The sequence below is a fragment of the Staurois parvus genome, unplaced genomic scaffold (assembly GCF_062004578.1).
Source record: "Staurois parvus isolate SC_StPar_1 unplaced genomic scaffold, SC_StPar_1.0 ptg000897l, whole genome shotgun sequence".
Taxonomy (NCBI): domain Eukaryota; kingdom Metazoa; phylum Chordata; class Amphibia; order Anura; family Ranidae; genus Staurois; species Staurois parvus.
The window spans coordinates 522,219-535,417 of NW_028318693.1; the positions used below are offsets into that span (position 1 = coordinate 522,219).

The 13,199-nt window shown below is 38.7% G+C and overlaps 1 protein-coding gene across 1 annotated transcript in view; it reads left to right on the forward strand.

Moving 5' to 3' along the window:
• Positions 1 to 1,055: 1,055 nt before the first annotated feature.
• The window catches only part of LOC149442249 (ecto-ADP-ribosyltransferase 5-like), an 89,256-nt gene continuing 77,112 nt past the window's right edge, over positions 1,056 to 13,199 (forward strand). Inside the window, exon 1 of the mRNA XM_089656223.1 lies at positions 1,056 to 1,449. The gene's annotated coding sequence lies outside the window, so the exon portion shown is untranslated. The remainder of the gene's footprint in view (positions 1,450 to 13,199) is intronic.

The following is a 13,199-nucleotide window of genomic DNA, read 5'->3' on the forward strand; positions in this document are numbered from 1 at the left end:
GAGGACAAGGGGGCGCTCATTACATCTGGAGGAAAAGAAATTTAATCTCCAAACACGGAAAGGTTTCTTCACAGTGAGAGCTGTGAGAATGTGGAATAGACTCCCTCCAGAGTTGGTTCTGGCCAGCTCAGTGGAGTGCTGTAGGAAAGTCCTGGCTTCTTTCTTGGATACACAGAATATAACTGGATATAACATTTATAGGTGACATTGATCCAGGGAATATCAGATTGCCTCTCGGGGGATCAGGAAGGAATTTTTTCCCTGCAGGAGCAAATTGGATCATGCTTTGCTGGTTTTTTTTGCCTTCCACTAGATCAACTGTGGGTATACATTCTATGCAATAGTGGTGTTAACCTCCTGTGCTATAAATCTCAGAAAATTTAACCTACCAAGAGAAGTTGTTAACATTAAATCATATATCTATGAGCTGTATATATAAATTAATAAATCACAATGTAGCGCTACTCACAAAAATTAATGAATAAATATAAACATCCACAAATACATATTGACACACTGTAAAATATCCATGAAATAAACCAATAATGCTCACTTGGTGCCACAATATAAATATAACATCAGTGAAAATGATAATCATGCATATGATACTTCATATAATACCACAATATAATCTGATTTAAAACCCCCAAAAAAGTGATGGTGAATGATAGTAGAAACATATGTTTCTATTACTACAAATACATAAAAACATGCAATAAATTATTGCATATACATGCAGTAGATACCTAAAATACCACACAACATATACCAAGGAACATATACCTCTTGCAAGGTAAAATAATAAAAATCCCAATCAGTGAGACATAAAATATATAAAATCAGTGCACAATATTTGTGAAAAAATCCGTGCAACAACATAAATATATAAATAGGATCAAACTGCAACGTCTGATCTGTGCTCATAAAGTCCAATATGATGTGGATAATATCACTTTATCCAATTAGAGATGTCCCTCGTGCGGATAGTGTGTGTGATGAGTGCACAGAGTCCCCTTCCCCAGAAATAGCACAGCATTGCAGTCAGGGTGGGGTGAGGCATACAGTCTTGCGGAGTCTCCCCACCCTGACTGCAATGCTGTGCTATTTCTGGGGAAGGGGAAACTGCACTCATCTAATTGGACCCTGCATGCTGACAGATGTGTTTTATGTTTTAAGTGAGATATTGGCGTTGTATCTTACCCTATCTGCAGAGCAGCCATTATCAGATTGCTGACCTTGTAGATGGAGATTTGTGTGTGGTGGGAGCAGATCAGTGGAGTGGCTGCATACTTGAAGGATCTGAGAGTGGGATCTTACAAAACGCTTTGACCCGTACGTTTCAAAGTTTTAGGGTGAGAGGCTTACCTAGCCGGTGGTCGGGTTGTCTTGTGTCAGCAGTTACCCACTGTCACACCCTATCAGCACGAGTGTCATCTCTAATTGGATAAGGTGATATTATCCACATCTTATTGGACTTTATGAGCACAGTTCAGACGTTGCAGTTTGATCCTATTTATAAATCTGTGTTGTTGCCAGGAGCGGACTGACAACTCATGGGGCCCCCGGGCAATAGGGGATCATGGGGCCCCTGTGTTCTTGCCCAAACTCAAAAAAACCTATGAAAAAGGTACCAGGGGCATCTCATGGGGCCCACTACTGACCCCAGGACCTCGGGCACTGCCCGAGTTTCCAAATGGTCAGTCCGCCCCTGGTTGTTGCACAAATTTTTTCACAAATATTGTGCACTGATTTTATATATTTTATGTCTCACTGATTGGGATTTTTATTTTTTACCTTGCAAGAGGTATATGTTCCTTGGTATATGTTGTGTGGTATTTTTGGTGTCTACTGCATGTATATGCAATATTTTTTGCATGTTTTTATGTATTTGCAGTAGTAGAAACATATGTTTCTACTATCATTCACCATCACATTTTTTGTTTTTTTAAATCAGACTATATTGTGGTATTATATGAAGTATCATATGCATGATTATCATTTCACTGATGTTTATATTTATATTGTGGCACCAAGTGAGCATTATTGGTTTATTTCATGGATTTTGTACAGTGTGTCACTATGTATTTGTGGATGTTTATATTTATTCATTTATTTTTGTGAGTAGTGCTACATTGTGATTTATTTATTTAACTGTGGGTATAGGATTATAACATTTTTTTTCTATGGTTGAACTGGATGGACTTTTGTCTTTTTTCATCCAGACTAACTATGTAACTATGTGAAAAGGAAGCTGTGGATACATGGTTCATAAAAATTCTGTTGTTGTTACATTTATAACAACACTTATAAATGACTGCATTTATAGAATGGTGGAATGCTGGAGGTGTTTATACAATTATTATGTGGTACAATGTGCCGAGACCAGATTGAGAACCCAGATCTCAAGCAAACCTTCACATATGCAGTTACTAGGGTTGCCACCTCATCCCTTTAAAACCGAACACATATTAATTATACAGGTGCGGAGGCTAATTTAATTTAATGCAGATATGGCACTAAGTGAGTTTAATTACCAACTTAATCAGCCACAGAACCTTTGTAATTAATGTGTTTGGATGAGGTGGCAACCCTGGCAGTGACACAGGTAATGGTTCTTCTCTTTGTTATTCCTATCTATATTTAGAGCCATATTTATATATCTATATCAGTATATCTTCCTATATGAAGAGAAAAAATACCAGGCTTGAACCTGCCACCCAGCTCTGTATATCTGTCATCAGGTCCTGATGGAGACAGTATGATTTTGCCTATAGCCAGCAGAGGAGAATAGTTGGCATTTCCTTGTATAGCCACTGGCCACACTATTTTATTAATAAGTAATAATACAAACATCTAAGTATATTTATACATTATCACTAAATTCTTTGGTTTAGGACCTGTAAGGCAAGATTTACACTGCTGAATTGTGGTTATGGGCAGCAAAAAGCGTGTTGTTGTCCAATATACCCATTTTGAGCCTCCAACGCACATCTCCAATGAATATTTCCAATGCACATCACCAACAAACCACAATAGTCCTGCGTTTTAGAGCACCATCTCTCTTTAGAACCATCTCGGCCTTGTGGAGTGTCCAGTAAAGGATTTGTTTTGGTGTGTTGGCTCTCCCATTCAATATGATTGGGCTTTCTTAATGTTAGGGTTGGTTGGTTTGACTGGCAGGGGTGTTAGATGGATCTGAAGTCTCGCTGATCATTGAATATGTATTTCATTTTTTTTTAAATCTCTTTGCCTGAAATTCTGCTTTAAATTCCACTGTCAGGAACAATTGTACATTTCTAATAATGGGAAGTGTTTCGGCGTTAGCTATTTATGCTGAGTATAATTTTTATCCTGCGGTCAGACAGTGCCACTCCTCCCAATATGAATAAAACCCTCCTGAGGGACCTGAAGGCCACCTACAAAGTTCATCTGACTGGGGTGGGAGACTCGCTGGTTGACTTCCTGGCTATTGTAGATGGAACCCCCCCCCCCAAAAAAAAATTTAGTCTTCTCAACCCCTAAGTGGATAGGTGGAGGAAGGGAGTTCTTAGATTTTATATTACAAAACGGTAATCCTGGTAGACTATGGAAGATAGGTGTCAAGCACCATTCCAAAACATTGAGCTCCTAGATGTCTCTCTCACTCTCCTCTCTATCTCCCACCTATGTATATCTGCAAATAAGATGTTCCTGACCACCACACTGGCCAAACACTCCTTAGAGAAACTTGCATGGCAGAAGCAGTGTTTATAGAGCTTTAAAATATCTAAATATCTGAAGGCTCCTTAGTAGTATGCCACAATACATGGATCCTCCAACCATGCTAAGCGCTCTGAGGTGATAGTTCTGCTTTTTTACCTAAATTCACCAAAACTGTGTAGGTTGTCAGTCAATAATAGTTTACAGTTAGAGCAAACACAAGTATCTTTATCTGTTTAAATGAATAGGGTATTGCTTGGAGAACACGTATATGCAGATACCCAGTAACTATAACAAATATATATATATATATATATAAAACTAAGAACAACATATAATAAAGTAACCTACGTTAGAATATAGCTGTTAAATTCTTTTTTCTGTAAAAGAGTAGATGATAAACATAGTGTTAATAGAAGCGTGGGAAGATGAGATGGTGAGTTGGTGTGATGATGAGTCATTGCAGCAATGGGTTGGCGTGATAATGTCTCAGTCAAATGGTTGGTTGGTGGTGTAACAAGCATGCACACAGTGAAGGACGCAGCCTCCATTTTGTTAAGAATCTCCATTTTCTCCCCTTATTCTTTCCCCCTCCCTCTCTGAGAGGCACAGTGACATATGGCAGTGTGTGTGTGTTAAAAGTGTCACAGGCCAGAGCCTAGCAGGGGGGCTATGAGCTGTAGGACCCCCAAGGGAGCTGGGGCCTCACTGTCCAAAGAACCTGTAAAATGTAGCACCTCGTAAAAGCTACAGCAAGCCTTCCCAGGAGTTCAAAGACATTTCAAGGAAGGCGGGACCAGCTAACACTTTTAAAAATCCATTTTTTCCCCTATGTCTCATATCTTGGAATATGAAAGACTTACATAAAAACCAGACATATCACCAGATTGGCCAAGAAGAGACAAACATTTTGGTAGGTCACTCTTCTTGTCTCGAATACATACTAAAGCCGAAACGTTGATCTCGTGAACCGTTCAGTGTATAATTTCCTATTTCATATCGAATCAATCCTCAGATGTGTCTGCATAATAATCTACCTGCTGGTGGAGTGTCACTTGTGCACAGGAAAAGTTATGAGCCAAAATATGAACTAAACGTGATTTTGGCTCTAGTTTAGGTCTACACCCAGACCTCCATGCCTTAAATGGGGTATTGGTCCTTGACTTCAGAGACACCCCCTGCTGGGAAATTACAGATTGGGCTGTCAGGCCTAAGAGAGTTAAGTTGAAGAATTCTCCCATTTTAACATCAGTACCACCTGGGGAGATCCGTGCCCTTTCGCTCTGAAACTTGATCTGCAAACCCAAGGCTGTTTGGCAAGTACTTTAACCCTTTAACCTTCTTTCTGTTACCTCTTAGCTGTGCTGTTCTCTGTATATTTATATATATATTGATTACATCTGTAAGAGAGTTCCTGCAAGAAGAATCGCAATCGGGAACGCGCATGCGCGAAAGAGATCCCGCAGAAGAATTGCCTGTTGTGCGCAGGCGCACAGGAATGCGCGATCGCGCACATGCACGCAGACGTGCACACGCACGGCAAAGATTGGCGCCAGACGGGCTATTTAAGGTGCGCCTCTGCCCAGATTCAGTGCTGACTGGTCTTCAGCTCCCCCCCGTGTCCTGCTTGCTACTGTTCGTTTCCTTGTTGCTGACCCGGCTTGTTCCTGACCCGACTCTGAGTACTCTTCTGCCCCCGGTTCCTGACTTCGACTCTGATCCTGACTTTGGCTTTTCCTCCTGATCTTGTACCGCATTGCCCGACTGTTATGATCCTGGCTATCCTACGACTCTGCTCCAGTCCTGTGTCCTGGCTACAAACCTGGCTCTGCTGTGCATCTGGCAATCCACTATACCTGCCTGGTCTATTGCTACAGTACCCAAATCAGACGATATCCTGCCTACCAAGGTCATCATCTGCAAGATCTGCAAGCAAACCTCTGGCACTCTTGTCCCCCTGGTCCCTAGACTCCCTCTGTTCCAACTTCAGCGGGGTCAGGGCTAGTGACACAAGTGAGGCCAACCTCGTCAATTCAGTCTCCCATCAGGTACTTGACAACATCTTTGTTCTGTAAATAATTTTATTGCACCCCTTTTTGACTTTTCAGTAATAAATCTTTCCTTCTGAAAGTGTTGAACTGTTTCTATAGCTCTTAATTGCAATTTACGAATTTCTGCCTCTAAAAAGAATGCTTCTGTGTTTGTTTAACCCTCTGAATAACTAGCCTGTGGTGACCGTGTTATACAGATGATTACCTCAACCATTATAGTGGTATTGCGGATATCGCCGCGTTTCCTCTTTCTCTGTACAAAAAAGAGGTGGTGGCAGTGTGAAGGGTTAATTGCGTAGTTATTAAACAACCAAACGAGATAAAGCCACCTAATATGACACATAAATATGTCATATTAATATCTCTGTCTCACTCATAATTAGTGTGGATTTATGAACCCAATATGTACCTAACAAAAAATAGCAGTGTGACAGATGCAGTACTGCTCAAACAAAAGTGGTTACTTTAAAATCCAAGCGGAGTAATATTATCATTCAAAAAACTTTATTCGATCACATGGATCATATAGAGGTTAGACATAGATATGGTAAACAAGTAATAATAAAATCACTTAAAAACATTCGGCGTCTCCAAATAAAGTAGTTGTTCGGCAATTGAGGATCCACATCAGGCAATAGAGTTCCTAACTACTAGATCAAAGACTTTTCCGTATTTTCCATAAAAAATCAGCATGGGGAGATCATTCTTCAAGAACCATTATGGTAATAATCACAGTAAGTATAATGACTTCCTGAAATGGAAAAACCAAAAAAGAGATATCATAGTAGGTGGAGCTAAGATAGGGTAAATATACGGGGTAAATAGGTCAGCCCAGCAAACACATAGCTAGTGTATATTTAAATAATTACCTTCTCAAAAGCTTGACCATCATTGAAGGATGGATATATGGCCTTCCTGGGTAACCACCCCAAATGAAAGTGTATCCACATTAATAGGTGATTCTAAAGAGGTGTATAAATGTGAAACATCAATGACAAAAAGCATATACCTGAATAAAAATAAATAGAGGTAAAAAAACTAAATATTACCATTTAGAAGATCAAGAGGGCTTAATCCCACTTGAAGTACGATCAGGTCTTGATGAAAAAAGTGAATGCAGGGGTGGGAAGCCAGGTGGTGAATATATACAGTCCAGACTGATATAGCTCAGTCTAAATATACTGTGAAATATATACCCAAAGCTGGGTTTCCAAAAATTGCTCAAATGATGAGGAAGTAATGTAATCCTAGTGGATGTATGAGACTATTTTCACATGCCGCAGCACATATATATCGTATTAAATTTGTATTACTCCAATGGGAGTTCAAAAAATTCCCCTAATTCTGAGGTAAAAATGAGCACAGGTTTTTCAGAGGTGTAAGGATATACCTCATATACTGATTAGGGCTCAAGCCTCAATATACTACACGGCTAATAACTTGCCACCGGTTGAAGTATGCTGTGACTCAAGATCACCATGTGCGGGCTGCTTATGATGGTGTATTCATCCTGGTTTCAATGTCTCCTGCCTTTCAAATGTGGAGCTGAAGCAAACCGCTTCTTCCTTCCTCGTGGGCACTGCGCCCTATGGAGACGCCGAACGTAATGATGTCATCACGTTGACGCGTTTCGTCCGCCAATCACCGCAGACTTTGTCAGACGTGGGAGGGGACTGTTATTCCATTGCCTTATATAGTGCCCCAACTACATATAACGTTGTATATGTCACCCTCTTGTGTTGAAAAAGCATCATTACATCTAAAATCAAAAATTATACAAAAAATATATACTCTGTGGTGACATTACGGAGAGGCCTTTGTTTATCAGAGAGAGGATCACCTTTAAAAAAACTTACTTATATCCATGATTTTTTAACCCTAATGGCAATGTGGACATATTTTAAATATTAAGGTAGTTCTCTAGTTCAGTTCAAAAATACTTTAAAATTGAGTTCAGTATTTAGTCCATAGAGGACTAGTGTATTAAGAGAATATATCCAATATTTTTCATTTTGGAGGAGAACTTTGTCAAAGTCTCCTCGTCTAGCTGAAATATTTAGTTGGAAAATTCCTTTGACCTTTAGGCCCTCAATTTTTCCCCCATGTACTTCTTTAAAGTGTTGGGCAAGTGAATTTTCTCTCTCTTTATTATTTCTATGTTTATTTTCATTTCTAATATCTCTCAGATGTTCGCCAATTCTAGTTCTAAGGGTCCTCTTCGTTTTCCCTATATATTTCTTTTTACATGGGCATTCTATAATATAGATTATCTTATTGCTAGAACAGTTAATAAAATTCCTTATTTTAAATTTCTGGGATTCATCTGTATTGTAAAATTGGTTGGTCTTATGTACAAACAGGCAAACTTGACAATGTCCACAAGGAAACATCCCGGTTATACGAGTTTGTTTGTTTAGCCAGTTAGTTTGAGGAATTCTTTGAAACTCTGATTGCACCAGAATATCATTAAAATTTTGAGCTCTTTTTGCTACCATATGTGGATTATCTCCCACTATTTTTGCTATTCCCGAATTTTGAGTTAATAAATGCCAGTGCTTGAGGTGATTGTAGCCGTATTAGTGCATTTGCGACAGAAACAATTGAGTACTGTCCATGATACTTTTTTTATTTGCACTAACATACAATTTTGAGGACAAGCTTTCGGGGTATGTCCCCTTCTTCAAGGTCTAAGCAGTACTATTAAAAATCACAAAGTTTAAGCAGAATGTTAGAATGGATTGAGAGAAAAAAAAAAAAAGGGCTACAGATAAGATACATCAAAAGTGAGGGGGCCCTTTTTTTTTTTTTTTTTTTTTCTCTCAATCCATTATAACATTCTGCTTAAACTTTGTGATTTTTAATAGTACTGCTTAGACCTTGAAGAAGGGGACATACCCCGAAAGCTTGTCCTCAAAATTGTATGTTAGTGCAAATAAAAAAAGTATCATGGACAGTACTCAATTGTAAATGCCAGTGGGAATCCAGGGTCTTTCTAACCTCATTCCATTGTTGTCCAAATTTAGTTATAAATCTTACTGGTTGGCTTAGATGATTGTCATCCATTTTAGTTTTAGAATTAGAGATTAATTCATTTCTTGTTTTATAGGAAGCTCTACGTCTTGCTCTTAGTCCTATGTGAGTATCCCCTTTCCCTAAATCTATTGTAAAGTTGAATAGATTCAGCTTTATATGGGATATCATTAGTACAGTTCCTTTTAATTCTCTGGAATTGGCCAATTGGTATACCTTGCTTTAGGCTTTCCGGATGGTAACTAGTGGCGTGTAAAAGTGTATTTGCTGCTGTTTCTTTTCTAAAAGTTTTTGTAATCAATCTATTTGCACAGATTGAAATAGACAAATCTAAAAAAGAAATCACTTCTCTATCATCTATATATGTTAGCCAAATGTTTCTATCATTCCCATTTAAGAGTTCAAGAAAACATTCCAATTGTGTTATGTCACCATCCCATATCAACAGGACATCATCTATATATCTTAGCCATTTAACTACATGTTGATTAAAGGGAATGGATGGATATACCAGGTATTCTTCCCATAAGCCTAAATGGAGACATGCATATGCCGGGGCCCAGGGTGCCCCCATGGACGTGCCACGTACCTGTTGGTACCATGCCCCCAGGAATTGAAAACAATTATGTGTCAGCATGAATTCTATGAGATCCAAAATAAACTCGTTCTGTGCCTCCATTCCTGGAAAGTGTACTTCTAAGAAAAAAGCTATAGCTCTCAGTCCCCAAATATGTGGGATCGAGGTATATAGTGATTCAACATCAATACCTACTAAAAGTGCTCCCTTAGGTATTTCCAAATTACTGATTTTTCCCAGTACATGTCTAGTATCTCTTACATAAGACTTAAGTTCGATGACCATATCTTTAATAAGGTCATCGATGAATTTGCCAATTGTTTCTAACGGGCATTTTATAGCTGACACAATGGGAAGTCCTGGTGGTTGAATAGGATTTTTGTGTATTTTAGGAATAACAAAATGTGGGGATGTTGTAAATATCAACTGTCAACATACAGTTGCAAGAAAAAGTATGTGAACGCCTTGGGATTACGTGGAGGTTTGCATGAATTGGGCATAAAATGTGCTCTGAACGTCATCTAAGTCACAACAATAGAAGAACACAGTCTGCTGAACATAATACTACACAAACATTAGATGTTGCCATGGTTTAATTGCACATAACATGTAAACATTCACAGTGCAGGGAAGAAAAAGTATGTGAGGCCCTAGCTTAATGACTTCTCCCAGAGCTAATTGGAGCCAGGAGTGAGCCAACCTTGACTCCAATCAGTGTGATGATATTGGATGTGTTGCTGACAGCTGTCCTGCCCTTAAAAAACACACACCTGTTTTGGGTTTACTGGTTTCAAGAAGCACTGTCTGATGTGAACCATGCCTTGCAGAAAAGAGTTCTCAGAAGGCCTACGATCAAGAATTGTTGTCTTGCATGAAGCTGGAAATGGTTACTAAAGTATCTCCAAAAGCCTTGATGTTCATGTGTCCACGGTAAGACAGACTGTCTACAAATGGAGAAAGTTTAGCATTGTTGCTACTCTCCCTAGGCGTGGTCGTCCTGTAAAAATGACTGCAAGAGCACAGCGCAGAATGCTGCATGAGGTAAAGAAGAATCCCAGAGTGTCAGCTAAAGACCTACAGAAATCTCTGGCACATGCTAACATTTTTGTTGACACATCTACAATAAGGAAAACATTAAACAAGAATGGAGTACATGGGAGGACACCATGGAGGAAGCCATTGCTGTCCAAAAACAATATTGCAGCACGTTTGAAGTTTGCAAAAGAGCACCTGGATGTTCCACAGCACTACTGGCAAAATATACTGTGGACAGATGAAACCAAGATTGAGTTGTTTGGGAAGAACACACAACACTATGTGTGGAGAAAAAAAAGGCACAGCACACCAACATCAAAACCTCATCCCCACTGTAAAACATGGCGGAGGGAGCATCATGGTTTGGGGCTGCTTTGCTGCCTCAGGGCCTGGACGTATTGTTGTCATTGATGGGAAAATGAATTCCAGAGTTTATCAAGACATTTTGCAGGAAAACGTACGGCCATCTGTCCACCAACTGAAGCTCCGCAGAGGATGGGTGATGCAACAGGACAATGACCCAAAGCATACAAGTAATTCAACAAAACAATAGCTGCAACAGCACAGAATACGCCTTCTGGAGTGGCCCAGTCAGAGTCCTGACCTCAACCCGATTGAAATGCTGTGGCATGACCTTAAGAGAGCGATTCACACCAGACATCCCAAGAATATTGCTACACTGAAACAGTTTAGTGAAGAGGAGTGGTCCAAAATGACTCCAGATCGTTGTGCAGGTCTGATCTGCAACTACAGGAAATGTTTGGTTGAGGTTATTGCTGCCAAAGGAGGGTCAACCAGTTATTAAGTCCAAAGGTTCACATACTTTTTCCTCCATGTACTGTGAATGTTTACATGTTATGTGCAATTAAACCATGGCAACATCTAATGTTTGTGTAGTATTATGTTCAGCAGACTGTGTTCTTCTATTGTTGTGACTTAGATGTCGTTCAGAGCACATTTTATGCCCAATTCATGCAAAACTCCACGTAATCCCAAGGGGTTCACATACCTTTTCTTGCAACTGTATCATATTCCCGTTTTGTTAAAAGGTTTACTTCAAATGCCCATTTTATCTTTCTATTAAGTGCCTCGACTATCTTGGGAAAGGGGTTTATATGTAACTTACAGTAGGTATTAGGATCTCTTAGTTGTCTTAGAATTTCCTTCTCATAATCATCATTTTGTAATAATACGACATTCCCTCCTTTATCACTCCTCTTTATTATAATATCTTTCGCATTTTTTAACTCAAAAAGTGCTCTTCTTTCCTCTTGAGTAAGATTATCTGGGTTCCTCATAGACCAGTCAATTTTGCACAGGTCATTATGTACTAGATCCAGAAAGGTACTAAGCCATTTATTTTCTCTAATATTAGGCATTCTCCTGGATGGTGTTATTAATCAAGTATGTATTTTCCAAATATCTGGGGTATAGTCATCCTCCAGCTCATCTGCAGTGGATATCTCATCCAGGAGGCTCACAAGGTCTAGAAATGCTTGCTGTTCTCTTTCTGAATCTAGAACAAGTGTCCTGTGTTCTCCAGAAATATATGGAATTCTTAGCAAAATTTTCCTCAAGAATAAATTCAAATCTTTGTAAACTTCAAATAGATTCATTTTGTCTGTTGGTGAAAAGGGTAATCCTTTGCATAATAAATCATAGTGTCTTTTTTCCAACTTAAATTTAGACAGATTAATTACCTTAAGGTCTTTGGTATTCTCCCGTAATTTTATCTCTTGTGACTTCGAGTTCGATTTTGGTTGGAGGATTTGGGCATAGTTGTTACATTCCTTTCGTCTTTTGTTATACCCATTGGTTTGTTTACCTGTTTTCAAATACCTTGACTTTCCCCAATGGTTTTTTCCTCCTCTAAAAAACTAGCTGATTTCCTATTAGTGTCATCCTCATCCTCACTCATAAATGAATGTTGTCTACTACTTCTAGAAAAATATCTCTTACGTTTAGATCTACTTCATCCTCTATTGATGGACAGATCAAAGATCTCTCCCCTTTCCCAATCTTCCAGATCTCTTTTAAATTTCTGTTTAGTAAATTTAAAATTCTTTTGTATTTTTTCTATCTCCTTTTTAAGAAAATCGTTATATTTTTCAAAGTCAGGGTTGTCCTTCAGAGGGTCTAGGGATTTAATGCTAGCGTCAATTTGTATAGAAAGTTCATCTAATTGAACCCTCTCTTCCTCTACTATTATTCGCATCACTTCAATGCCGTGTTTAATACAAACATCCTTCCATTTTTCCAAAAACCTAGAAGTGTGGAGATGCTCTGCTGGAATTACTCTCTCCATTAATCCTCTGGGGACAATGCCCTTTTCTATATAGGATTCTAGGGAGGTAATATCCCATTTTCTATTCAAGTATTTGGAAGTTAGTTTCTTATGGAGTTTAAATTTATTTCTAATATCCACATTACCATCGTTTGTCTGGTGATTAAGATTTTTTGTGAATGCTGATTTTATTTCTGCATCCATTTCCTCATTAATCTGATAGGCCATCTTACCCCTTTTTGTTTCTAGTCACCCAATATTGTTTACCATAAAAATGTCATTTTGTCATTGATGTTTCACATTTATACACCTCTTTAGAATCATCTATTAATGTGGATACACTTTCATTTGGGGTGGTTACCCAAGAAGGCCATATATCCATCCTTCAATGATGGTCAAGCTTTTGAGAAAGTAATGATTTAAATATACACTAGCTATGTGTTTGCTGGGCTGACCTATTTACCCCGTATATTTACCCTATCTTAGCTCCACCTACTATGATATCTCTTTTTTGGTTTTTCCA